The sequence below is a fragment of the Camelus ferus genome, unplaced genomic scaffold (genome assembly GCF_009834535.1).
Source record: "Camelus ferus isolate YT-003-E unplaced genomic scaffold, BCGSAC_Cfer_1.0 contig313, whole genome shotgun sequence".
Classification (NCBI taxonomy): Eukaryota; Metazoa; Chordata; class Mammalia; order Artiodactyla; family Camelidae; genus Camelus; species Camelus ferus.
The window spans coordinates 125,935-153,731 of NW_022588524.1; the positions used below are offsets into that span (position 1 = coordinate 125,935).

The 27,797-nt window shown below is 40.2% G+C and overlaps 1 long non-coding RNA gene across 1 annotated transcript; it reads left to right on the top strand.

Moving 5' to 3' along the window:
- The first annotated feature begins 5,667 nt into the window (after positions 1-5,667).
- On the top strand, positions 5,668-26,229 carry LOC116662541. The gene is made up of 3 exons (XR_004318501.1): positions 5,668-5,678; positions 17,994-17,998; positions 26,047-26,229. It is a non-coding gene; the product is annotated as an uncharacterized LOC116662541 (long non-coding RNA).
- The last annotated feature ends 1,568 nt before the right edge of the window (positions 26,230-27,797 follow it).

Sequence of the window (27,797 nt, forward strand, 5' to 3'; positions counted from 1 at the left end):
ACTGGTTTTTGTTTTGTTTTGTTTTTTTCCAATTTCTTTGGTGATCCAACCTACCCATGCTTCCTCATACGTCTTTCCTCTGGTTCCCTCTGCCTGAAGTTGTGTGTCGTCTTTTCTGGTTTCCCACCAGCACACCCTTTCAGAGTCGGCGCAATCATCACACTCTTGGAATCCTCCCCCAAGCTGGGTCAGATGCACCTTCCTGTAACGCCAGCTCTTTCTTTCCAAAAGCATCTTGAACAGTTCATATTACACCTGTCCCTACTACGTTCTAAGCAATCTGAAAACCAAGACGAGTTGCCTTTTCTTAACATGTTCCTTCAAGTCATTTGCACTGCCTAACGTTAACATAAATGCCCAGTAGGTTCTTGTGGAGTCTTTTCAAATTGAACTTTATTGACAACCACCTCTAAATGTCTTGACAGCTTTACCAAAAACTCAGTTCTTCTAATTCCTCGTTACGTTTCTCTTTTCTTTTTCCATCCACTTCATTTTTATTCCCTGCCCCTTTCTTCCTCTCTCTTATTACAGAAATGGAAGGTCCCTATTCATTGCAACAGTCCTGCAAATCATTTTTGATTCGCTCCTCCGCCACCTCCACATAATAACATATCATCTAGCCTTATATCTGTAGTCTAAAAATACCTTACCTCGTCTCTGTTTAATTTTAACAAACACTATTTTCTTAAACTTGTTCTACATCACAGCATCTTTCCTCTAGGTTTTTTGTTTTTTGTTTTTTTTTCCCCTCCAAAGTCATACTACTACAGGCTATTTATAGTCTGAGAAGTTTCTATTGATCCATCTTTAAGCTCATCATTTTTTTTTTCATGGACAAACCCAGTCGACTGAGGCATCGAAACATTTTTTAATTCTGTTATCCTGTCTTCGATTTCTAGCATTTCCTTTTGTTTTATTTTTAGCGTCTCCTTCTCTCCATCCATTAATTCTCGCGTGTTGTCTACTTTATCCCTTAGAGCTCGTAACATATTAACCAGAGATAGTTTAAATTCCCTGTCTGGTAATTCTGAAATTGTATGTTGGATCTGAGCCTGGTTCTGACGATTGCTCTGTCTCTTTAGATTATTTTTATTGCCTTTCTTGCATACTTTATGTTGAGATAGGTATGATTTTTTGTTTGTTTGTTTGTTTCTTGTTTGTTTGTTTTTGGTAATAGGAACCGAGTTACAAGTCTTCAATGTCAGTTTTTATATCCTTCTTCCCTGGGGCTGTGCTGAGCTCACTGCTTGCTTTAACTGTAGATACCAGGGGTTCAAATTCCTTTTGCATTCTTATTTTTGTTTCCCCTACTGGTTTTGGGGTTTCCCACTTGCTCCTCTGCGGAAAGCTTCTGCGTGTCACCTCTCGTTCAGTTGTCATCCCTCGTTATTGCGTAGGAGTCCTGCTGGTGTTGCCGCACGGTGTGAGGTTGGGGGTATCACTCTATAGTTCCGATTCAATCTGTCTTCCAGACTCTGCCCCTTGGTAAGTGGTTGCGCACTGATGTGTCTCACTCTTCGTCTCATAGGTGAGCTCAGAAGGTTACGATGCTGCATTTGGAGAAATGCCCTTCCTGCAGATGGGATAAAGGTCTTGCAAAGCCCTCAAGAGTGTGCCTTGGTTAAGGAACACTTTGCAGCTTTCACAGTGATTGCTCCTCCTTCCTCCTGCCACAGCCAGGAAGAATGTTTCTCAGACCCTTTCTGTGCAAATCTGATGCAGTGTTTGGAGTTTAAACCCCAAATAGTGTGCCAAGCTTCCTAGGACTTCTGACCCTATTTGCTCCTCTCTCTCACAACATTCCTTTTCCAGCCTCTGTTAATTCTCCAAAATTATCATTCGAGTGTTCCTGAGAGGTTGTAGTTCTGGCAGGTCCAGGGAAACAGACTTCACTTGTAACCCTTTGGCTTTACTTCCCTTCCTCAGTTTTGGAGTGACAGTTTGCCCTATAATCTCAGATCCCTGATGGGTCCAAAGAGATAGATTGATTTTTCATTGTTGTTGTTACTGTGAGGATAGACGTGACACCGTCTCATCTTTAAATGTCAAAGTTGACACAACATATTTATCATTTTTTGTATAAAAATGTTTCAAAGATTTATTTGTGGCATTGTAACACCAAAAGGAACATTGCTTTTTTTACTGAAGAATAATTTCCTGACCTCACTATTTTTTTAAAAAAATAACAAATGATAAAAGATTTACATATGTCACAAGGGCACACGACATCTCTAATGACAATCCTTGTTAAATGTATTTTTTTCGCAGGTGTTATATCTTTTATCTTAATCCTGTCTTCAAAATTTTTCCAGGACACAGGTAGGGCTATTCATCAAAAATCAATTTGCAGTTTTAATGTGGATGCATTTTCCCCCCACAGCAATGACTTCCTGTTGCAAAGCAGAACTAAAAAGAAGAATGTGTCTCTGTGCACTTAAAGCCTCACCTTCTGAATCTAATTGTTTGTGGGCAGAAATCTTGCTTTATGAACTGTTACTCATCTCTTTACAGTGTAATTTGGGGGAGGGAGGCCTGGTGAGTTGTTTCTTAATTTCACGGACTTAAATACACCACTGGCAGCTGCCAATGTGTCTCACTCTCCATCAGAACCTCAAATGCAATCTCTTCTATTTCTTTCCTTAAAAACTCACTAATCCTCGACAATTTTTAGTCAATGAATTTCAGTTCATATGTATCAACTCCCTAATATGCCAGGATCCAGAAATCTCTGACCCTATCCTTGACTTTAACTAATACGATTCTCTTAACATCCTTTGATATGAATTATATACCATTGGGATCTGCCTTTTGTCCCAATTGCTACTTGTGTGTCATTATTTTTCTTTTATTTGGATGAAGACAGTTATGCAATCTTTTTATTTTGCTGCCAACGTCTCTGGGCATGAATTTGGAAATTTTACTTTTGCTTTTTAAGAATTTATTTCCTCTTTAACATTTGTAAAAGGTTAGTTGAGTTTGCTAACAAATATATACATATACAGTAGCAGTATTGATAAAGAAATAGGTTTTTTTTTAAGTATGGCTATAAAATTATTTCAACAGTATATACAATGCAGAAATACTTTACATAAGGTCCAAACACTTGCTACAAAATAGCCAACATTTTATTTATAATCTTTCTGGGATCAATATGAGTATCTTTCACTTGAAGAATATTTTTAGTTTACAGTTTATCAAAGTTCACACATTAAGGGTAACATTAAATGGAATAAATACACTTACTAAGATATCACTGGAGGAATTACAAAATCAACTGTCAACACCTAAACAGTTTTAAATTATTCGATTTGGTTTAAAAAAAATAGTTAAAAAGTGCTACTTTTTCACTTTCAATTATTTACAAAAATGCACCATTTTCTAAAGAAATCGCTAATGGCGTTAACATTATAAAACTGAGATAATTATATTTGCACACTATTATTGCAGGGAAGAGAAAAGTATTTTGAAGTTAGAAGAAGGCTGCAGAAATACAAAGTAATCCAATTTTATTATGAACCAAATGCCAAGATCATTAATCATGGAAAATGAAATAATCATACTGACGGCTACAGGATTTTTGTAGCCAAATATATTTTGTTATTCTAAGCTCTAGCAATGAATAATTATTAATGTGTTACAGCAACCTGAATCCCATTGAGAGACCAAGCAGCACTCGGAGGGTTGGAGAAGTCAGGTTTATTACGTCGGCGGGCCCAGAGGAGTTAACGCTCCAAGCTCTGGACCGCGTCTGTAGGTTTACACAGGCTTTTATAGGGTTTTAGGTTTCAATTAAGTTCGTGTCGTATGCAAATGAGGTGTTAGAAATGGACCAATCAGGAGGGAGCTTTCAGGAACCAATGGAATTTTAGGGGTAAGTTTCGTTTTCCTAGAAGCAAGCCACTTTATAGAAACACAAAAGCAGGAAGGCAGTGGCCCTGCCTGGGAGGTCTTGTTGGTCTCTTGGTGGGTTTTGCCCCTTCAAATGAATCTAATGTTAATGGGAAATATGGGAAATATCCATCTACATATGAAAAGTAGCGTGTGATACTAGAACTGAAACATGCAACCAGCACATTGAAACTAGACCATAGCAAGGGCATTACTCTGGATGAGATGAGATGACATTTCTATTTACATTCCATTACCGAGACAGTTAAAAATAACACGCTAGACAGAAGGCACTATGATCGTCAATACTTCAATACGTTTTGTTACTTCCAGAAAACAAGAAAATCTCGTTATAATCATTTGAAGCCCATGAATTTTCAAATGACTTCTTGGCAATGTGATACCCAACTTAACATTTCAATAGCTTTCTTGTTTATTAGAAATATGAGGCAATTTATTTTGTAATTAAAATTGAACAGAAGTAGCGAACACAGAAATCGTACAAATGATCCCAATGGTTGACATTTTTTTTTTTAATTTTAGTTTATTGGGTTGTAGTCAGTTTACAATGTTGTGTCAAATTCCAGCGTAGAGCACAATTTTTCAGTTATACATGAACATACATACATTCATTGTCGCATTCTTTTTCACCGTGAGCTGCCACAAGATCTTGTATACATTTCCCTGTGCTCTACAGGATAATCTTGTTTATCTATTCTATATACACCTGTCAGTATCTACAAATGTCGAACTCCCAGTCTGTCCCTTCCCACCCCCTCCCCCCGGCAACCACAAGTTTGTTTTCTGTCTGTGAGTCTGTTTCTGTTTTGTATTTATATTCATTTGTCTTTTTTTTTTTTTCTTTTAATGCTGCCAATTAGAGCTCTCAGGGTAGCATTATCTCCACTGACATTTCATCCTGAGATGCCTATTGCTCAACAAGAACCACAAAGAATAATGAAGCTAGCTGAACCCAGCCAGCAAGAAATAAACTTTGGCTTTTGCTGTTGACCCTGCTAAATCACATTTAGATTTTCATGATGTGGGACAAAGAGTTCATGCAAAGAGCATGCAGAGCACAATTCTGGGACAAAAAATATATTTAAAGCATTGGTTTAGCCAGCATTCTGGTCTCCCTACAACCCTCTGATCAATTCCTGCATGACCATAGAAACGTGGGGAAAAATAATGCATTCTAGGCAATTAGCCTGATGATCAAGGGATAATTTACTCCCTCACAGTTAATACTTGGCATCTTGTAATGCGCTGGAGAATCTCTCCCCCAGCTCTGGGGTTCATCTGAGATCTATAAATCCTCACTGCAGACTGCTTCTCACATAAATGCAAATGAGATATCCATTTAAAATATTACAATATTTAAAAATTAATCAATTTGTTTTTCCTCAACTGATCATGCAACCCTTGATTTGACTTCTCCTGGTGTTCTCAATGACCTGTGCCTTGATTTCAATACCAGAAAGAGTGGCCACATCCAGCTTTGGGGAAATATGTTATTTCGCACGGGGACCCTTTCCTTGATTCAGACACAGCTTGGTTGTCAAATGAGGGAAGCAAACACCAAAAAGTGAGGATTGTACAGTGAAGCCAGGGCGACCTTGCATTGTCTGCGAACTTCGGTTAACTGATCTTTCTCACTCGCCAACCTCAGCCACTCTGACTCACCTTCCCCGATACCCCGTGCCCCCAAATTTCTAACTCCATTGTAGCCCTCTGCTGTGCCCCAGAAGACTGGATTTTACCAATGCCAAGGCTCCCTTTAAGCTGGCTGAGTCTTTCAGTGCAATTGGACTCATCCATCTAGGTAGGTACCAGCTCCCCTCCAGCTCCCACCCATCAGCTCCATTCCAGCCAGTGCAGAGCCCTCCATCTGGGTCCACATTCAGGAAGCCCAGGACGGTGAACTTACCTCTGGACCCCAGATGTGGCAGGCACAAAGCCCCCCAAGATCGGCAGTAGCAGAGCGAGCTTTCCGGAGCAGGACTCCGTCCAGGTCAGCGCCCATGGCCAAATGGGCAAAAATGTCAGGATCCAAGCATCGCAACTGGGGTAGACTTGGACCTGGCAGGGGTTCCCCATCAGAATAAGAGGAATGGCATCATAATTACAACGCAGTCCACCACGTAGAGCGGAGACGTTCCCAACGTTCCAGACACGATGCACACGCGAGGCGGATTGTCCTCACCTGGGAGAGGTTCTTCCTGAGCATGAAAGGCGTGGAGAGCACATGTAACCAGCTAGAGAGCAAAGCCTTCTCCTTTCAAAGCCTGAGCAGTGAACTCGCTTCCCCTCACTGTGCATGCTTCTTGTCAAAGATCCCCCCAACCGGAAATACGGGGGCGTGTCTAGTTCAGATCCTCTGAGCAAGTTCCGTTCGCCATTTCTTGTCCCTACGGAATGGCAGGCTCTAAAGAACTCTCACTATTGTTGTGCTGTTTGGTTGCTTACTTTTCATGGCCTTGTGGAGCTGAGTTTTTCTTTGTTGGCTTCACTTAGTCTTTCTAAAGTTTAGACAAGGATTGGAGACCAGTTGGTTCTATTTTCCCACATTCTTGGCTGCTACAAATAACATTAGATAAATGTTAGAAGAGGAGTGTTTAGTCTACTTTTGCCTTTGTCTCTATTCCCAGTAAAACCAAGACACTGGAATCATTAAGACAGATTTTATTTCCTTGAGGTTAAGAGAAAGTGGAAACAGTGCTTGGACTTTTGCTAGAAGATTTTCCTTCCTTCCTTCCTTCCTTCCTTCCTTCCTTCCTTCCTTCCTTCCTTCCTTCCTTCCTTCCTTCCTCCCTCTCTCTCTCTCTCTCTCTTTCTTTCTTTCTTTCTTTCTTTTCTTTCTATGATTACACTTACTTTGGGGAGATAATTAGGTTTAATAACACATTTATTTTAATGGAGATACTGGGGATTGAACCCAAGACCTCATGCGTGCTCAGTATGTGATCCACCACTGAGCTATATCCTTCCCCACCATCATCCTTGGTTTCCTAGTGAAATTTAAGTTGGATGACAGAGACTAACACAGGAGGGACTTTAAGCAAAAGAAGGAAGTATTTTAAGATGTTGGGTATGTTTGAAGTTACTTGGAGAAGGCTCGGTGATCTGGGAGCTGGAGAGACTGGTCCATCACACAGCTGCTACTTCAGCTGGGTGCTCACTGCTTCTGTGAGCCGTTCACAGACAGACGGGCTCACCCACGTTCATGGTCCCAGACAGCCTCCAAGTCATCGCAGCCCCAGCAGGCAAACTCAGACTGACTTACTCAGCCAAGTGCCTATCTTCTGTGTCCCAATGGAAGTTTTTAACAGAAAAATTCAGGTTTAGAAATGAATGGACCCTCTCCAAGTCAAGTGTCCGACTCTGAATGAACCATCTTTATCCAGGCAGGAGCTACAGATGCCGAACATCTAAGGCTGAAAGGAATCAGTCTTTGCCTAATTTGGTTCCCCCTGCCGAAGTCATATGCTGAAGCCCTAACTGCCTATGTGGTTACATCCGGAGACTGGACCTTTAAAGAGGTGTTAAAATGGCATGAAATCATACGAGTGGGTTCTAATGCAATGGGGCTGGGGTCCTTGTAAGAAGAAGAAGAGACATCGAGGGTGCATACACAGAGGAAGGGCCACATGGGGGCGTGGTGACAGCGTGACCATCCATCAGCCAAGAGAGAGGCTTCGGGACAAACCAACACTTTTGCCATCTTCATTCTGTCCTTCCAGCCTTCAGAACTGTGAGACTGTGAAAGAATACATTGCTGTTGTTAAAGCCACCAAATCTGTGACATTTTATTATGGCAGCCCAGCAGACAAATTATTTTACATATATATATATAATATGAATATGATTATATATATGATATATAATAATTATATATAATATATAATAGTATAATATAATATTTACAATATATAATTATAATATATAATAGTATAATAAATATATACAATATATAATTATGTAATAGTATAATATAATATATACAATATATAATTATAATATATAATAGTATAATATAATATATACAATATATAATTATAATATGTAATAGTATAATATAATATTTACAATATATAATTATAATATATAATATACAATTCTAATATGTAATAGTATATATAATATATAATTATAGTATATAATAGGATAATATATTATATATAATTATAATATATATAATATACTCGTCCTCGTCTCTCTCCTCTATCCTTCTCCTATCTCTCTCTCCCCTTCCCCTCTCTCCTCTCTCCTCGTCTCCTCTACCTCCCTCCTCTCTCCTTCTCCTCTCTCCTCGTCTCCTCTCTTCTCTCCCCCTTCTCCTCTCTCTCCCTTCTCCTCTCTCCTCTCTCTCCTCTCTTCTCCTCTCTCCTTCCCTTCCCCTTCTCATCTCCTCTCTCCTCCCTCTCCTATCGTCTTATCTCTCTCCTTCCTTTTTCTTCTTTCTTCCTTCTTCTTCCTTCTTCTTCCTCTTCTTCTGCCTCTTCGTCTTCTTCTTCTTTCCCTCCTCCCCCTCCTCCTCCCTCTCCCCTCCTCCTCCTCCTCCTTCTTACAGAAAAAGCATTTTATAAGCGTCTATGTATAAAACATGCTAATCTAAATTAGCTTCCTTGGAAGACGTTATCATTTCTCCACGTGCTTCTCCATCCTGCATTCTTTTGTCCCCCTCGCGGACTCCTTCCTTTTGTGGAAAATGATGTCCACAAGCGTCTTTAATCCTGAGGTCTGCATGGATCTTACCTTCTGTATTCTGGCTTCACATGTCCAGCAAGGCTTTTCACAGTCATACCAGGGACATCTCCCAAACTCAAATACCTTTTATCTGAAGCTGAATTAATTCACATTCTGAAAAAGCCTTTTTCCTCCCTAAACTCTGCCGCCATCACTGCTGAACAGGGACGTTTGCAGTTACTATCATGGCCTTGTTCTCACCTTGCTTGCCAGATCTCCTTGGCCAGAACAATCAAGCATTAAAACGTTTTATTTTTTCTCCCAAACTAGCTTCTCCTTCCAAGTTCTTACATGCATGGCCATCCTCACTGTATAATGAATAGCCGAGTATTATCATCAAATAACATCCCTTAATAATACGTGAATGGGCTTTTTATAAACATTTGCAGGACCAATTACTGCTTAATATATTTATTACACAAATGTTAAGGAGTTCCTAGGTAACCACTGACCGGCAATTCCTAGCTCAGTTCTACTGGGCGGCTAGGGTTTCGAAGGAAAGAATTTATGGTCACTAAGGGAAATCAAACAAAACCAAACCATTATAAAAAAAAATCAACAGGAATGCAGCAACTGCATAGAAGTTGCTTCTGTTTTGTCTCCAGTTTTGCTTCTTGGGGTCTCTTACAAGATAGAAATCACACAACATTGTAAAATGATTATAAATCAATAAAGAATGTTAAAAAAAAAAATAAGATAGAACTCGAAATGTCATTAAACATTTCAGGTAAACCCAGAGGGTGGGAAAGTGACTTTAAAACAACGTGGCTGTAAGTTGAGGACTTGGTGGAAATAGATCATGCAAACGCGGACTCCCTCTATATTAAATCTGCTTTCTCTGCTCTTTGCAAAGCATCATTATAAACGTGATAAGAGAACGCTCTATCGATAAATGCTTCACTGGTTGCCTGTAGCTTCCAGGGTAAAATTCCAAGCCCATAGTTGGGATCATAAGCACTTTTTGTGCATTAACACCTCCCCTCTTGGGTGGCATCAATCCCATGCTGGGCTTCCCACAATGCTCTCTTCTACTGTCCTGGGATGTTTATAAACCTGTGAGCGTGCCATGCCATTTGGACACTTATGCTTTTGCACGTGGGTCCCCAGGTCCCCAGCTGGGAGATCTACAGACATCCTTATGCCCTAAGTTGCTTTTGTGTTCATGCAACTCCCACACGGGCCTCAAACTTCAGCTCTACCACTCCCCGCTCTTGGAATCTTCTGATTTAAAGATTCTTTACGTGCATTTTTTTTTTACAAATATCTTTCACAGGATATAGAATTCTATCATTCATTGCTGATCAACCTCCTTGACATCCTTGGACGAGAGAAGACATAACTCACTGGCTTCACGGTGGTCATGATGGATTTGCACAGTGGCCATCGCAATTTTAGGTGCAGAATACACAAATACTGCCCTTGGAGGTAGACTTTCATATCTTCAAGTTACGAAAAAAAAGAAAAAAAATTCCTTCTTTTGTTCTCCACAACTGAGATCCTTGAAAATACAAATTTATCTCTAAGGCTCTTGTTCTAATGATGTTGAAAACAATACCGCTAATGTAAATGTTTCATAAAAATTAATTTGTAAAGCTTTTGGGGATGAACATTATATGACTATTTTGTAATCTGCTCTGGTCACATATTAAAAGGAAGCTGAAAATTACACTGTAACTTGTGTTACCATGTTGTGGCCGTGTTCCTTCTTAAACTTGAGTTTCCATCACTCAACCTACTTTTCAAACAGGTCAGATCTTCACCACTCCGTTGAGGGGAGGAAAGAGGATTAGAGCAAAGGATTTCTCAAGACTCTATCTTGTGATCTGTTCTATTTGCGATTAGCATTAAATTAAGGCAGAACACAAATAAACACTTCCTTTCACATTTTCTCTAATCGCTTCGATCTAAAAGGCTTCCCGGTCTAATCTGTCCACACTCAGTGAGCATCGTTCACACTCTGCCTGGAAATTACGTGTTCAAAACACGTGTAGGTCTTATCTCTGATCCCTACGTACACTGAAACCAAGTTTTCCATTAAAAAAAAAGTCACTGTGAAAAATACAATCTAATGATGTTCCTACAGTGCAGAAGGTTAGCTGATTTAAATAAAAATAAGGCACAGATTAAAAAAAGAAGAAAACAAAAGCATTTCGTTTCCTTCAGAGCTTAAATCAAAGACTCCTTCATCGTCAATCATAACATCAACCCAGCTGCACCCAAGGGCAACATTCAGTATCGGTAAATACCAGAGTCCAGTGTGTTTCACACTCAATGGAAGGAAACTGAATCACACAACCTTAGACTTGAAAGGAATATTTCAAGTTCCGGAAGCAATCACCTTACTCTGCAGACAAGAAGCTGGACACCCCTGAAGTGCCCTCCCTCTTGAATCCACCCACAACACATTGGCACATCCTCCTGGCTTAAGAAAACTAAACTCCTTTGTCATCTCGTAGAGTTTCTCTGAGCACCGCTTACCTGGGTGTATTCACAAAGTTGCCATCAAGATGTTGGCAGCGGGGGCTGAAGTCACCAGGTTTGATTACGGTGGGGACCATCCCGGGAGGCTAGTTCATGGGGCTGTGTTGCTGGTAGATGTAACCAGTGTTCCAGGTTCTTGTCTTGTCCCAGAAAGAATTCAGAAATGAGACACGGGGGTTAATAAAGTCGAGTGGATGGACGGCACACTCTCACGGGGTGAGCGGGCAGACTCAGGTGAGCAGCTGCCCTGAGTTTCTTTGGCACGTTGGCTACATAGGGTGTAAAAATGAATGAATGGACTATTCACTGGGGAGAGAGGAATTTGGGGTCATTCCCTGATTATCATCCCAGCTCCACCTTCCTGAGGGGAGGAAGGATTTTTGTCCTTATTTAGTCTGGATCAGACGTGTCATGGCATTGGTGCATGGGACTTCTGATCTGCAAGGCTAATGTTACTGAAATGAGGGCAGGATGAGCAAAAGGTTGCATTTGGACACTGGAGATTCCTGCCTTTTCCCACTTTTCTTTGACGGCCTCCAGGCCACTCATCACCCCAAAAGTTGTGACCACTTGTCAGCCCAGAGGTTCCTGCTTTTCCTTCTCTGCCTGGGGACCCCTGGTGCTCACATGATGTGTGGTTTCCTGCATTTGGCCTGTGCCCCTCCTTTCTGCCCATTGCTGCCATGTGGCCTGCGTCCCCTTCTCTCTGTTCAACTAGCCATCTGCCTGCTCTAACAGTTGGAAAGTCAGTGTTGTCTTTGGAAGCAGGAGGCATCCTTCACCACATGAATGTCCCCAGGGCTCATAATATGGCAGCGTGGTGATAAATAATTTGAGATTGGCCAAAGTAGAAGCCACGATTTTTATGTCATGCCTCAGACACCACACATGGTAATTTTTCTAATATTTTGCTGGTGACACAGGTCAGTCCTGCTCATTGGGGTGAGGTGAAGGGATGGGGGGAACCATGCAATGGTATGAATATCAGTCAACAGACAAAAGTCATGGAAGCTGCTTTGAATCTGATCACCACAGGACCACAGTTCTAATACCCTTTTTCTGTCTTGTTTTGTTTTTGTTTTTGTTTTTTTCACTTCCCTGTCATAGCTGACTTCGCCACAGTCATCACTCCTGTAGCAACCTTTTCAAATGACAACAGCCCGTCCACCTCCGTTTTTAATTCCCACTCTTAAACTTCTGCCCATCACAAAGCTGATTCATGGGTTGCAGTCCTGCGTGCTCTCCATTTCTGCTTGCAAACAATTACTTCTCACGCCCTGGTAGGAAGGATCAGGCTATTCTGGTGGGGTCATCAGCCAACACGTTAGTCACTTCCCACCTTTCAGAAAACGCCTGTCACCTGATATGCGACGTTTCACTCCACCTCCGGTCCTGCCACCCTTTGCCTGTGAGGCTGGCAAATGACATCTCCTGGCTTCTCAGGTCTGTCACCCTCTTGTCTCCACATAGACTCGTTCAACAGGTTCACACGACCCATGGCATAGAACTTCAAAATAAGTCCATCGCCCAGACATCCTTTCATCTTGTCCCCTATCTACTCACTTAAACAATAAGTTTTTTTTTTTCATGATTTGGGATAATTTTAGATTTACCAAAAGATAGTAAGATATTAGAGGAAGTTCCCACATACACTTCATTCCATTTCAGTTTTACTTAATGTAAGCAAAGAAGAAAACTCTTGCCCTGTACCCTTTTATAAGATGGTATTATCTCTTATCACATGTAGTCCATCCTTTTTATTACAACTGGGAACCCCTTTCTTTCCCTACCTAAAGCTCACGTCAGCCTGTGGGGTTTTCATCCCATATCACCCTCTAATTAAACTTCAGTGTAAGTTTTCTATATATAAAACCAGTTTCTTTCACCTTGTTTAATAGCATTTATATTTTATTTTATTTTATTTTTTATTTAATTTTAATTTTATCTTATTTTATTTTTAGAAACTTGTTCTTTTCCATCAACGTTCTTTTTTCTATTTTATATATTTATTTTTTTAACATTTTTATTGATTTATAATCATTTTACAATGTTGTGTCAAATTCCAGTGTAGAGCACAATTTTTCAATTATACATGAACATATATATATTCATTGTCGCATTCCTTTCTCTGTGAGCTACCACAAGATCTTGTATATATTTCCCTGTGCTCTACAGTATAATCTTGTTTATCTATTCTACAATTTTGAAATCCCAGTCTATCCCTTCCCAACCCCCAACCCCTTGGCAACCACAAGTAATAAAAGCAAGAATAAACAAATGGGACCTAATGAAACTTACAAGCTTCTGCACAACAAAGGAAACCATAAGTAAAACAAAAAGACAACCTACGGAATGGGAAAAAAAATTTTTGCAAGTGAAACTGGCAAAGGCTTGATCTCCAGAATATATAAGCAGCTCATATGACTCAATAAGAAGAAAATAAACAATCCATCAACTTATTACCATTTTAAGAGTTTGTGGGATGAAAGAACAGCTTAAGGCCACTCAGGGGTTGTTCCCACCCATTCAGTGGCCTAAGCAGTGGGAGATGAAGGCCAGTCTTCAGTAGGGAACCACTTTTCTGCAATTTTCTGTTTGTTGTTATCACAAGAGCTTTACTTGTAGTCTTTTAAGACTACCAATTTTTAATTTCCTTATTTTTTTAATTCCTTCACATTTAGGTCTTTATTATCCTATCATCCCAATATCCTATTGTATGTCAGCTTAGTCTTTTGTTAGTTCTAACTTTTACATTAGAGGCTTAGCCCAATGATTTTTTACCATTTTTATTTTTCAACAAATTTTTAAGGTACTATTCTTCATCTAACACTACTGTGGCTGAAAGTACTTTTCAAATGCTTTATTTTCATCATTTAATTCCAATATTTTTTACATTTTTATGAAGATTTATATTTTAATTCTGAAAATACTTAGCTGAATTTCCCTTTTTAATTCACAAATATTTGTTTTTACTGACGATATCAGCCCCAATTTCATTGTGATTAGTGAACGTGGTTTGTTTTACATCAATATTTAAAATATATTGAAATTTATGTTATGGAAAAACCCAGCCAATTTTTATAAACATTTCATAATTACTTGAGAAGAATCTATAGTAAGTGTTGTATTCAGGAATAATGTCTATTACGTTAAGCTTGTAAATTTTGTTATTCACATATTCTTTATCCCTTACAGTTTACTTGTAGAAAAGCTTGACAATTAAGTTCATTCAATGACTACATTAATAGTATATATTTAAAGCGTGACCAAAATATTTCTTCTCCCAAAGTAGCACTAATTTAATTTGTTACAGAAATCTGAATCCCATCGACAGACCAAGTGACACTCAGAGGGTTGGGGAACTCAGGTTTATTAACACTCCAAGTGCTGTACCCTGACTGCAGGTTTACACAGGCTTTTATAGGGTTTTAGGTTTCAATTAAGTTTGTGCCATATGCAAATTAAGTGTTAAAAATGGACCAATCACGAGTGAGCTTTCAGGACCCAATGGAGTTTTAGGGGTAAGTTTCATTTTCCTAGAAGCAAGCCGTTTTACAGAAGCACAAAAGCAGGAAGGCAATGGCCCTGCCTGGGAGGTCCTGCTGGTCTCTTGGTGGGTTTTGCCCCTTTCAATTGAGATATAACATTAAATTCCCCATCAAATGAGATAGAAAAATGTTATCAAGAGAAGACACTGGTTGAAAAAACAAGCGCTTCCCAGAAGCGCTCCAGGCATACCCCACTCCATGCTCCTGACGTCAAGTTTCTGACTTCTCCTGATCCTGCATCAGCACTTACCCCAAGCTCCTTCCCCCCCGTCTTCCTTGAAAGACCTACTAAGACCGCTATCCTCCAAGCTAACATCTCCCTGGAATGCAACCCTACAGGACTTAACTCTGATCTTCTCAATTTTCTGAGCTCTTGGTCAAGCTAAGCTGTCCACGCTTCCATTTTTATAAACCAAGATTCATAACAGCCTCCTGCGTCATAAGATCCTCGTGACGGTTAAAGGGGATACTGTTTGTAAAGCACTTGGAGGAAGATATGAACACAGTTTTTACTGTTGTCGTCCCTGGATGATTTCTGTTTCCATTGCTTCCTATAGGCATCATGATTTCTCACTAAGATATAAAACATTGGAAGACAGAAATTGAGGCATGTTTTATTTGTAACTGAGTTAGGCTTGGTAGGACGTTCCTGGTTCTGTTTCATCTGATGTGAGGTCTACGAACAGTCTTTTGTCTTTGACGTCCTTGTGAATATGTCCAAGAATTGAGTTCCATATTTCCTTCTCGACACCAAGTATGCATCCATCACACCCGAATGGGTCTGATTCATCGTTTATTTCCCTCTTGAGTTTTACAGCTCTTTTGGAAAGAACTAACATTCTTGACCAGCTCCCTCCCACAACTCTGTCTTGCTCTGCAGAGAGTGGACATGGTGTCTTACAAAATGAATAATTTCATTTACATGTTTTCTCTTTATTGGTCCTGTGTTTCTCTTCTGTCAGGACAGAGGGATTTAGAATTGTATGATGCTCCTGGACTTCTGTTCCCTACTCTTAAAACTGGCTCTCTCTGCACGGAAGTTGACACACAGGTCAACACGATGGAGATAAGAAACTTCCCCCGGGCAGAGTTCAAGGAGGCTGGAATTGATTTTTTCTGGGATGAAAAGAAACTGGGGCAAGAGAAACACCCCGAGGAATCCAGGCATGAAGGATCTGGGGTGTTCCCAGTGTTCAGTCTGCCCCCTTTCCATGTGGACCCAACTTCTCTCCACCAAAGGACCTTATCTACAGCACGCGCCCAACAAAAGGGGTTTGAAGACAATGTTCCTAATCATTACCCAGCTCTCTGCCTCCTTCTGAGCATTCTTTAGCAGGGTGGTTTGTACACTTTTGCCTCCATATCCCATACGCTGGCCAATTTTTTCAGGAAGGGAGCAGAAATCAATTGATATATTTCATTGGCAGATGTCAGGGCCAGGGATGTGCATAAAGTTTTCTCCTTCGTTTGGACAGCATTCCAGATTCATGCTGCAACATTTCTCACTCTGGCACCTTCTGAGTACAGTCACCAGGATCATAATGCAATAATTTGCCACCATCTGTTTAACTCTTATGATTCACAGCCTTTTATTTTTTTTAAGTGGGAGGAAGAATTGTATTTTTCTATCTGAAAATAGTGAGGTGGATTCTTTTTTCAAAAGTCTTTAAATGTAAATGAATTACTTTCTGTATTTTTAAAGCAGAACTCAAACATCAGGGAAGCCAGTTTTATTGCTTAAACATAAGGCTTTTCCCTATTGGGGAAAAACTGTATTACATGAAACAACATTAAAGTTATAATGTATTTAAGATTAGGAAAAAAAAACAGAAACCCAATATTTTGAAATCAAGTGAAACAAGAGACTTTTACCATTTAACACAATGAAACACATCTATGGATTTTCCATACTAAGAAGTGTATATTGGCAAAGAATGGGAATATAGAATTATGCCTTGGAAAGAAGTTTCTGTCTAACTTTGAAATGTGCCCATGCATCCACCATCTCTATCTAGTGTATGTTTACAAGAAGCAGCCATCCTTTGGTGTAGCAGTTGGTATTCACTGGTGACAGTGGCTTTGCACGGAGCAGGATGACTGAGAAAAACATCACCTAGATGATGAAATAACTATATAATAATATATTAACAGGTTGCTTCTTAGGGAAGTCAGGGGAAAAATGAATGGAAAATAAAACCAAATGGGCTGCATCAAAATAGGCAAATGTAAGCCAGGTCTACTCAGACACACAGGTATTGGGGTGACAGCATGAGCTGGGGGAGTCCCCATGGTGCCATGAGAGTGTCCAGCCAGCAAGACAACCAGCATCCCCACCAGACCCTGCTGCTCCCAGGGCACAGCCAGACCTGGTGAATGGAAGGTGCTAAGTGTTCCATTTAAGCATGTCCAATGCAAGATGGAAGGTCACCAGGCTTCTTCAAAAGATGTGCAACCATCTCTCTGTCTGCTAAGTTTATGAAATGCCCAGTGTGCACACTTATGAAATGCCCAGTGTGCACACTTCTCAACTGACTGGTCACAGGCTGGGGTCCATTTCTGAGAATCGTATCTCACCTGCCACCAGCGAGTGCATCCCCTCTTGGAGTGTCTGGTGCTTGGCTTGTTATATGAGCTTTCAGGTTTACAGACCACAAGAACCTGTCCCAACTCAACTAAATCAAGATGATGAGAGAGATCTTGGGTAATGAATCAAGGCGCAGAAGGGTGAGGTGATGGAAATGAGTAGTTGAAGGAACCATGGAAGGTGAAACTGGGAAAGAGGAATATCTCTAACCACTCAGCAGTCATCTCAGAACTTGGACATCTGTCTTGCAGAAGAAGGATGGTCCTTGCTTTCAAACCCAAGTTCAAGTTCTAACCAGTGGTTAAAAGCCATGCATGGATAGTTTGAGCTCACTGTGGGAAATCATTTTATTGCAACTAGAACCACTTAAAAAAATTAAGTGGATTTTTGAATAAGATCAGGGTACCACCTTGCACTTGCAGTGTTTAAAAGTAAACTAGAAACTACTCTGGAATTTTCCGAGAATTTTGCGAGTTTTAGGATTTGTCTACTGACTCAACAAAATAAGTGTTTCCGGAAGACCTTCATGGTCTCTGGTGTTGAAAGGGTGATGAGAATGAAGTGCTATTGGATGGATAACTGGCCCCAGGAGCCAGACAGCCAGCTGCATGCGGTCCTTCAGGGGGACTTTCTGCACAAGACACAATGGTGAAATATAACAGAGCATCACTTTAGTGTTCACAGAGGCACTGGTCCCAACTTATGAAATGAGAAGACTGGAGGGCATGGAAGTTCCCCCAAAATAGTCAAGGTTGAAGACATTCCCGCAAAGAAGGACTTGGAGGTACATCCTTCCTGTGCCCCGTTCCTCTGATTTCTGGGCCAAAATGGGGCATCTTTGACCTTGTAGTTGCAAGGAATGAAGAACCCATAAAAAGTGAGAGTGAATGGTTAGACCAAGAGGAAAGGGGAAAATGCAGGTTACACACTTGGCACCCAGCTGCAAGAAGAAAGAGAGGGGGGAAGAAAACATTTCCATGGACTGAGCTTTTCTGCTTTTATTATCTGACCTTTGAATTAGTTCTTCCACGCTCAGAAAAAAAATAAATCTAACAAAAAGACATATTTAGGGCAAATATTTCAACCCATGTCCCCCATGTCCTTCTCTGCATTCCACAGGTAACTGCTTCCACATCATTTTGTTTTTGCTTTTGTCCTTGTCTGTAAATATATATTTGTCTATGTATAGAATTGAGCCTCTGCTGTTTCTTCTTTTAATGGGAACAAAGTGTATGTATTTTCATGCATTAAAAAAATAAACATTTAACGCTATGTTTTAGAGAGCTTTCCACCAATGGCTCCATTTAGAAGCACCTTCTCCCTAAGATCTTAATAATAGGCTTGTATTTTCTTCTAAATATCTGCTTTCAAATAATTTGAAGCATCATCTTTTCGAGTCGACTGTTTAATCTGCTTGGAATTGATTTTTGAGTTTCCTGTGAAATTGAGATCCAACTTCATTTCTGTCTGTGCAGAAATCATTTGTCCTGACACCATTTATTGAGTGGAATTATCAGTCAGCATTAATCACAATGCCTTCTCTGCCATGTGTCCAGTTTCCACTTGTAGGGAACTCTTCGTAGACTCTTTTCTGTTCCATTTTATAGAATGAATTCTTTGTTACTAAATTATATTAAGATCATACCTGGTATAGGCAATATGGTATATTTTTGTGATTCTTTTTTATGAATGACTTTGACCTATAAGGGGGGCTTTGTTCTTTTCTACTAAGGGTCAACAAATATTATCTGTAGATGGCCAGATAGTAAATATTTAGATTTTGCAAATCATAAAGTGTTTATTACAACTACTCAGCTTTTCCATTGCCTGCAAAAGTAGCCACAGGCAATCTGTAAACAGATGGCCACGATGGTGCTCCAATATGACTTTGTTTACAAAATAAGGCAGTGGGTTGAATTTGGCTCGAGAGCCACTGTTTCCTGACCCATGTTCTCTATAGAGGACTTGCTGGGATTTTGGAGGAAATTGAATTGAATCCAAAGGTCAACTTGTAGAAAAGTGTTCACACAGAAGCATTGTCTTTCTGTTTGTGTCTATGATGTAACATTCCACAGTCTTTATAAAAAGTATGTGAGCTAAAATTTTAAATGCACTCCATAGAGAATTTTGGCCATGTTTATTCTTAGATACCCTATAATTTTCTATGATTCCTTCCAAGTCTTTAGGTAGACAATCTTATTAACTAAACTATTTCTCATTTCTCCCCAGATGTATAGGCTACTGTATGAACTTACCTGATGGCACTGAATACAGTGACAATTTCAGTGGCGCATGGCTGTGGGGACATTAGAAACATTGGCTTTGTGACTTCCTCTACTTATTGCTTGAGTATTAAGTATGATACTTGCTGTATTCTCTGGCAGAATTATTGCCAGAGATTAAATTTTCTTTCTAATTTGGTTATATGTATCCTCAAACCTGGAATGGACACTGAATTCCACCAAGTGATTTTCGCTTTCTGTGATGAAGATAATGATTTCATTTTTCTCTTTTAATCTGTCAATGAAGAGATTCTACTTAAAAGCTTTAAATAAATCCTAGTGTATCATAAGCCATCATTCTTTTCCAAACATGTATTAAGTATTATTTTAGTTTCATGCATCTAGATTCATAAGTATGATTTTGATATGGGGCTAATACAAGTTTCATTTGGAAGTTTCCGAATAATTCTATTTTCTGTTATTTAAAGGAATATTTAAATGAATGCATCAATATAAGTGATGTATATTATTAATAATTTCTGTCCACTATAAAACAGGCATAAATATATCACAATATGCCCAGCTTGTAACAATTGCTTTCTTAGGGCAGAGAAGAAGAATGGAGTAATGACCAAATTGTTTATTCATTCATTCATCTGTTCAATTTTCACGTGGAGGAAGTAGACACTGAGTAAGATAAATAAGTAAAGTGTGTGCTGTGTTAGATGGTTATTAAATAAAAGGGAGAGCAATAAAGCAAGGAGAAAATGAGAAGGGATGGCCATTTTTGATATGGTGGCCAGAGAGACTCTCAAAGAGCAACAACATGTGTGCAGAAGCTTGAAGGATTTCCAAGATGAAGCCATGTAAATATCTAATAAGCAGTGAGCAAAAAGACACCAGGGTCAGAGAAAATCTGGCTGAGCTGAAGGACAATAAAGGGGTGAGGGAGGCTGGGAGGGAAGCAGAGGATGAAGGCAGAGAGGAAGAGGGAGAGAGTGACCGTGTCATCACACTGACCCCTGCTGGCTGTATATTGTTACTTTTGGGACCAGGAATGGATCCCTCATGCTCCATTCAAAGCTGTTCAGCTCCTTTGAGTTCTCATTCTCATCCTCTCTTTCTTCCTCAAGGATGTTACACTAGAACTTCTCTCCTCTCTCTCCTATGTTGTTTTGCCTTTGATGTTAGTCTATTCTCATCACCAAACATGTTACAATGTCTTCTATTATGGAAAAAAAAATCTAGATTTTTTCCACCTACCTCCAACTATCACTCTATTTATTGCTCATTCGAGAGCAAAAGTTTGTGAAATGACTGTTCTCTTGGTCTCCGATGATTCACTCCCCACTTACTCTTACACTCCCATTGGACTCAAGCTTCTACGACACCATTGCACAACGTTCATAACTGTCAAGTTCAAAGTTGTCTTCACACTGGTAAATCCTAAGGTTACTTCCAATCATCAAGAGACCTAGCAGCCACGCTTCTTAGGGCCAATGATGGGAAAGACTGTCTTCACCCAATCTTGTGCTTTTGGTGGGGTGTCTCCTTGCTTCACTCTTGACTCTTCTCCATCCCATATTCCTTGTCTTGTTCCACCTCTTTGAACGTTAAGATCCAAATGTCTCAAGCTCTTTTCATGGGCTTCTCTTCTTCATCTACACTCATCCCCTTGGTGTTCCCCTCAAGGTGTTAGACAACACATGTATTTGCTGAGGATTGCTGAATCTTTATCCCAGCTCAGACCTCATCTGAGTTTCAAATCGTGTAAACCATGATTTGACATCTGCATGGGACAGACCTGTAGGCATCTGAAACCTTCCAAGTCCCTAACCAATGTCTGATCCTTCCACCAAGAAGTGGAAACTATTTCCTTTCTGGTTGCCCAAGCCAGACCTTGTATTCATTCTTAATTACTCTCTCTCTTATTCCATGTCCAACCCATCACCAAATCCTATCAGTTCTAATTTCCAAATATACCCAAAAATGGACTATTTCCCCCATCTTCCCCCTCAACACCATCATGTCAGTCATAGTCATGGGGTATATTTGTCCCTTCTTCCTTCCCGGGCTTCCTGTTCCCAGCTCATCTCCATCACTTTCCTTATAGCTAAAGCAGCCACATTAAAGCCTCCTTCTGCTTACAGCTGTTCTCCTGCATCAAACTCACTCAGGACCACTTTCCTTGTGTCTTTCAGGTTTCGGTATAAATTACACTTTCTCATGAGATCTTTTTTGGTATTATTTGAGGTTAACAACTTGCACACCACTCACTCTCTTTCCACCTGGACACCTTTTAATCAATCAGTTAATTAATTGATTGATTGATTAAATTTTATTGAAGTAGAGTCAGTTACAATGTTGCATCAATTTCTGATGTACAGCATAATGTTTCAATCATACATATACGTACATATATTCATTTTCATTATAGGTTATTACAAGATATCAAATATAGTTCCCCATGCTAGACAGAAGAAATGCCTTTTTTTACCTGTTTATATATAGTCGTTAGGATTTGCAAATCTTGAATTCCCAATTTGTCCCTGCCCACCCCCTTTCCCCCTGGTAATTGTAAGTTCTTTTTTTTTTTTTTTTTTTTAAGATTCCACAAGTAAGTGATCTCATATGGTATTTTTCTTTCTCTGTCTGGCTTACTTCACTTGGAATAGTGATCTCCAGGCCCATCCATGTTGCTGCAAATGGCATTATTTGATTCTTTTTTATGGCTGAGTTGACACTTTCTATCTTTCTAGTTACATGATTTTTTTCCTCCATTGTCCTTATCGCTCGCTGGCAGTATATATTTTATTTATTTGCTTGCTTATTGCCTGTCAACCTCACCTAGGTGATAAGCTCCAGACTAGACTGTTTTCTTATTTCGTTTGCAGTGTGACCACGTTCTAATCATTACCTCCTCCCTCCGACTCAGTGGCACTGTTTTCTTACCTGCTATGCCCGTAGATTAAGTGTGTTTGTCTTTCAAACTTTCAAAAATAAGGACTCACGTAAAGGATATATACCTTGGGGTCTGGCTTCATTCACTCAAAATTATTTTGTGAATTCATTCTTGTTTTTGTGGATAACTGTCACTGCTTGTTTTTAATGCTGTCTGTTATTCCGTTGCAAATATACCCCATTCTATTTATCCCTTTTTCACTTGGTTGTTTCAACTTTTTGGCTATATCAGCGAGGGCTTCTAGATTTTTCTTATTCATGCAAGTTGATGCGCACATGTCTCATCTTTGTAGAGTATATGCCAAAAAAACATAATTCCAAGAATAAAACCAGACATTAGTGTGATCTACTCACATTATATGTATTTTGTTTATGCTGTTTACATCTGTGCTTGTGAAAGATACAGGCCTATAGTTTTCCTTTCTTAAAACACAATTGTCAAGTATAAATATCCAGTGCATGTTGGTTTCATGGAATTGAAAGTGTTTTCTCTTTTTCCATTACTGAAGAGTTAATGTAAGATTGGTGATTTTTTTTCTTAAACATTCAGTGAAATTCACCATGGTCATTAAAATAATATAACATAAATAATAAAACTACATGATTAATGGATACATTCATCAGCATCACAGACATTTTATATTTACATAAAAAGTGGACCATTTTTCCTTTAGTTATCCAAGGTTGCTGCTGACCTGAGATGGACATGTGTGCACAGTAAGTTTATAGATGCTCTTGGGAACCACACCTGTGAAGGAGTGAGGGAAATGGGTTTGGAGGAGAAGCTGAGCAGAGACTCAGTGGTCTCAGATGACTCCATGTGGACCACACATGGCATTTCAGAGTTGTCTTAAATTCAGAAATTGAGACAAAGGGACCAAGCATCTGTACTCTTGAAATAGATGATCACTGGATGACGGCTGCCTCTGGGGAGGGGTGACTAGTAGCCTTTGGCAAGGCTGCTTTTTTAACCTAGGGTGATTTTGGGGGAAGCACTTAGCTCTGATTGGTCAGCAAATTGTGAAATAAACACTGGGGCATCATATCTTACCATCAACCACAATGACATTTTAGACCTCAAAAGCTAGACAAAAAGTGATGCAGACAATGGCCTGATTTGATACAGAGAAACAGAACATGGATCCCTGGAATCTGAACCGCGAGAAAAGATGAAGGACTCAAAGGAAAAGAGGCTTTCCTCCTGACTGGGGTGAACGTCCATCCGCAAACTGTTTGAGTTCATTTCCACATTGATAGGGAAGCTAGAATTGAACGTTTTTCAAAGTAAATTGAGCTTATTCAGAGCTGCTGGTGTGGCATCGTGTTTGGAAAGAGGAGGTGGAGAGAAGGAACAGGTAGGGAATGCAGGTCCTGATGTCCCGGAAATTAGAGAACAGAATGTCAGACTCAAAGGGGAAAAGGTTGTTGCCAATTCTGATAAGTTCTCTCAAGCCCCCTTTCCTCAGTGTGTTTTCAATATTGAGATACGAATGCAAGTTATGAAGCAGATGTCACTCTGATTATCTGTACATGGTTATGCCGAGTTACCGTAGTCAACCGGCATCTGCTTTTGGGAAAGGATGGAGAAGGGAAGGAAGGTACCATGAACTTAACTGAAGAAAGTTTATTGACGGGACTTAATGTGGAAAAATTTGTTGAGGTGAATTTTTATAAGAAGGGGTGAGCTATAGAGAATTCATTTATTTTTCTTTTTAGCATCAGAACTCCTTGGCAAGCCAAAAATCATATGCAACTCAGTAGACGATTGGGCGATTCTTTGCACTCTCGAAGCAAAAAATAAATACATAAACACAAAATAAATATGTGCTTTCCTTGAAACCTTGCATGGGTGTGTGATTCAAAGTGACCCAAGGGAAATCTCTAGGAAGAACTTACTATCCTGAGATGCAAATGCAAAGAGGCTGGGTTTTTTGGAATTTCTTTGCAATCGGCGGTGGTGAGCACCAAGGTCCAACACAGGTTACGATGGAGGAGCCAGGTGTGCAGCTTCCACGTTAGCTGCCACCTGCCCAGGTGTTCCTTCCACTGGAGGTGGAGCATCCTGTTTCCTGACCATTTCCCAAGCCTGGTTCTTTATCCAACCCATTAATCATATTTGTCAACCATAATTTCTAATAATTCCTCTTGGTTCAGTTACCGAAGACTACTATTTCCAGACTGATGTTGCTGCTCAAATAGTGAGACTATGAAATTATTGGCTCTTGAGGGGGACAGAGACAAGGGCAGGTCTTAGAAGCTGTCTCTGGGATGATTCTAAGACAGTTGCCAATGAGGTACGATTAAGGTGGGTTGGCATGGAACTTGCAGGCTCTCAGAACTCTGCTTGCCACGTCAAGGAGGTGTACGATCCCAGAATTGTTAACATATTAATTTTTTTGATCTATTACATGAAATATTGTTAATCTCTGTTTTATTAAAAATTCTCATTCTTAAAAATATTTACCTAAAAATCTAAAAAGCAGACATTGGATTGGTCAAGCCCAGGAGCGTTAAGCAGAAAGCTTGCCAAAGAATATTCCGAATGTGTGCGTGTAGACTTCTGGTTTAATTTTTCTTTCTAATACACATGGTGTGTGCTTTTATTTCAGCCAATTTTTTTAAATACAGCAGCACAGGACAAAAATAGACAGGTCACAATGCCTTACCACTGTGTGAGTGTGCCCCAAGATAATTGTACTCCATTACAAAGCGATGGAAGGATTTGTGACGGGACATCCAATTAGGATTTTCAAAATAACACTCTGTGACAAATGAGGGCGTGGGGTCAAGACATAAAGCAGGGAGATTGTTTTGAAAACAATTTTAATAATTCAGGAAACTAATTATATTCACCAAATGAGTGGTAGTAATGGAAATAAAGAGAAATGAAGTAAGAGGAGAGCGTTTAAAGTAAGACAAATGTTGATGGCAGGGTTTCCATGATAGATTAAGTCCTAATGTCTTAAAGCACTCCCACCATACGATGAATTATGCCCTGTGTACCTAGAAAGATTCAATTATACACTATTCATGAGGCGATGGGGAAACTAGTTTCCTACGTTCTGTAATTGAGAGGAGGACCTGGTTGAGAAAATCTAGACTTACTTGAAGCTCTGATATTGGGTGACTGGGTGGATGGTAATGATTTACTAACCCTGAGAACTACCAGAATAGATCAAGTTTGGATAAACAAAGATGGCAAATTTTGTTTTGCAGTTGAAATTGCTCACTCATGAGGCAATATTCAGTAGCCAAACTATATAGATTTGGAAAGCAGTAAGAAATGTGGGCTGCAGACCTAGATTTGGAGATTACTATTGAATATGATGGTGGAAGTCAGGGGTCAGGAATGAGACCAGAGAGGGACAGTGAGAGAGAAGTAATGGCCTCCAACCCAAAGTTGAAGGGTGGAGAGAAAAGCAAGCTTGTTGAGGCATTAGGAGAGATCTGAGACACTGGCCCATCAAATGCAGACAGGATGGGAAATGCTTGCAACCATATCCTATTTTTACTGAGTCCAAACTTGTTCTGCTCACCGCATGACAGGCCAATAAATCGGGAGATGAGGTGTTGGGGCAATAAATAGAGAATTTATTCAGAGAGCCAGCAGGCTGAGAAGATGCCAGACTAATGTCCTGGAGAACCATCTTCCCCAAGACAGAATTCAGGCTCCTCTTTTACTAAAAAGGGGCGGGGTGTGGTTGGCTGTTGCAAACTTCTCGGTGCAGGAATCCTTTGTTCCTGCAGTTGTACACGTGGGTCAGGTCATGGTGCCCCTGCAAACCTCCAGCAAAACAAATGTTATTTTCTATTCTGCAACTTGTTATCTTTATATGAGTGTGAAAGTGTTAACATCCTTAAAGGTCAGAGCCCTGAGAACAGGGCTCTCCTGTCTATTTCAGGCTAAAGGCAACTTTCTTTTCCAAAAGGTGCAGAGCCGGCAAGACTGAGCCTAGAAAACAGGGCACAGGGTTAAAGCCAAAGGAACAGATAGGGTTTGTTCTTTTCTGTTACACTGTGAGGAATGATTGGGGGAGCTTGAGAGAAAAAGGCCAAGACATGGCTGCTAGAATTATGAGAAGGGCCAACAATTTGAAGACTAAATCTACAACCATTTGCTTAATTCGTCTGGCCAGAATCAAACAAAGAAATCCAGGGAACTGAAGGGCAGAGTTCTATTCACTAAGATAACTGCTTTTGAGCTTTTGCTTAAGATAGTTTACTTCTGCAAAGACAGAACCCCAAATAGAACCAGGACCTCTATGGAGCCCCCAACACAAAATTTGGGAAAGCAGTCCTCCGGGAGCATCACTGTTTCTGATATTCTGTATGCACACCACGTTTTCTCTAGAGTCAGAGTAACCCAGGGGAGGGAGATGTGGCAACAGTCACCATCATGCTTCATGTAGCAGCTTTTTGCAGAGAGGAGTGCGTGGGTGCTCCTCGCAGACTCCTGTCCCAGCTGACCCTGGAAACTGGGGGTGACTGGCACTGGGTCGCGTGCATACTCTCTGGAATCAGGACCTAAACTCTGCAAGGCAGGGATCAACATTGTCTGCCTCCATTAGAACCAATGATTGGAGTGAAAAATAAAGCACAAATCTGCAGGAGAAAGAGAAACAAATAAAGCTGGATCTGTTTGACTCTAAATCCACGTGTGGGTCTCCCGGAGTTTTTTTAGATCTCTCTATTTCCTCTCAAAAGCTTTGGCCATTTCTGCCTCTCCGCTCCAACACTAGACATAGAACTTAGTGCCTTTGTGACGCTCGCAGAAGCAGCCACACACATCACACATGTATTGAAGAAAGAGATCCACTAACATAAAGCATTTGTGGGCTCACAGCCCAGCAAGCCAAAAGGTTAAAGTTGAATTTATATATAAAATCTCACTCCCTTAATAAGAATGCTTTAACTATCATAAAAAGATCAAAGGCTAGCTGTCATTCATCTTCCTCCTCCCTTGCTACTCTGCTGGGTTTTTTTTTTTTTCTCCTTGGTTCTTAGTCTCCCCCAAATGTTTAGAAAGACGTTTCACCTACTCATAGAGACAGAAAGTAAATTAATATTCTGGGTGCTGAGAGGGAGGGGCGGATGGGGAGCTGCGTTGTCTGCTCCTGTATCAGCACGTTCTGCGTCAGGGATAAAGAGGGAGAGGGCAGGCTGCCCTCCTTATTTACGGAACTTAGGTGCCCATCAGCAAATTCTGGTACCCATAAGGGTTCCCGGAACCCATCTGTCCCCTTCTCCATCACAAGGGACAGATCATTTAACGGGTACAGAGTTTCTGTTTGGGACGATGGAAACGGTTTTGAAACAGATGGTGATGACCAACAATGTGAAACAATGTGAATGTAATGAACAACACTG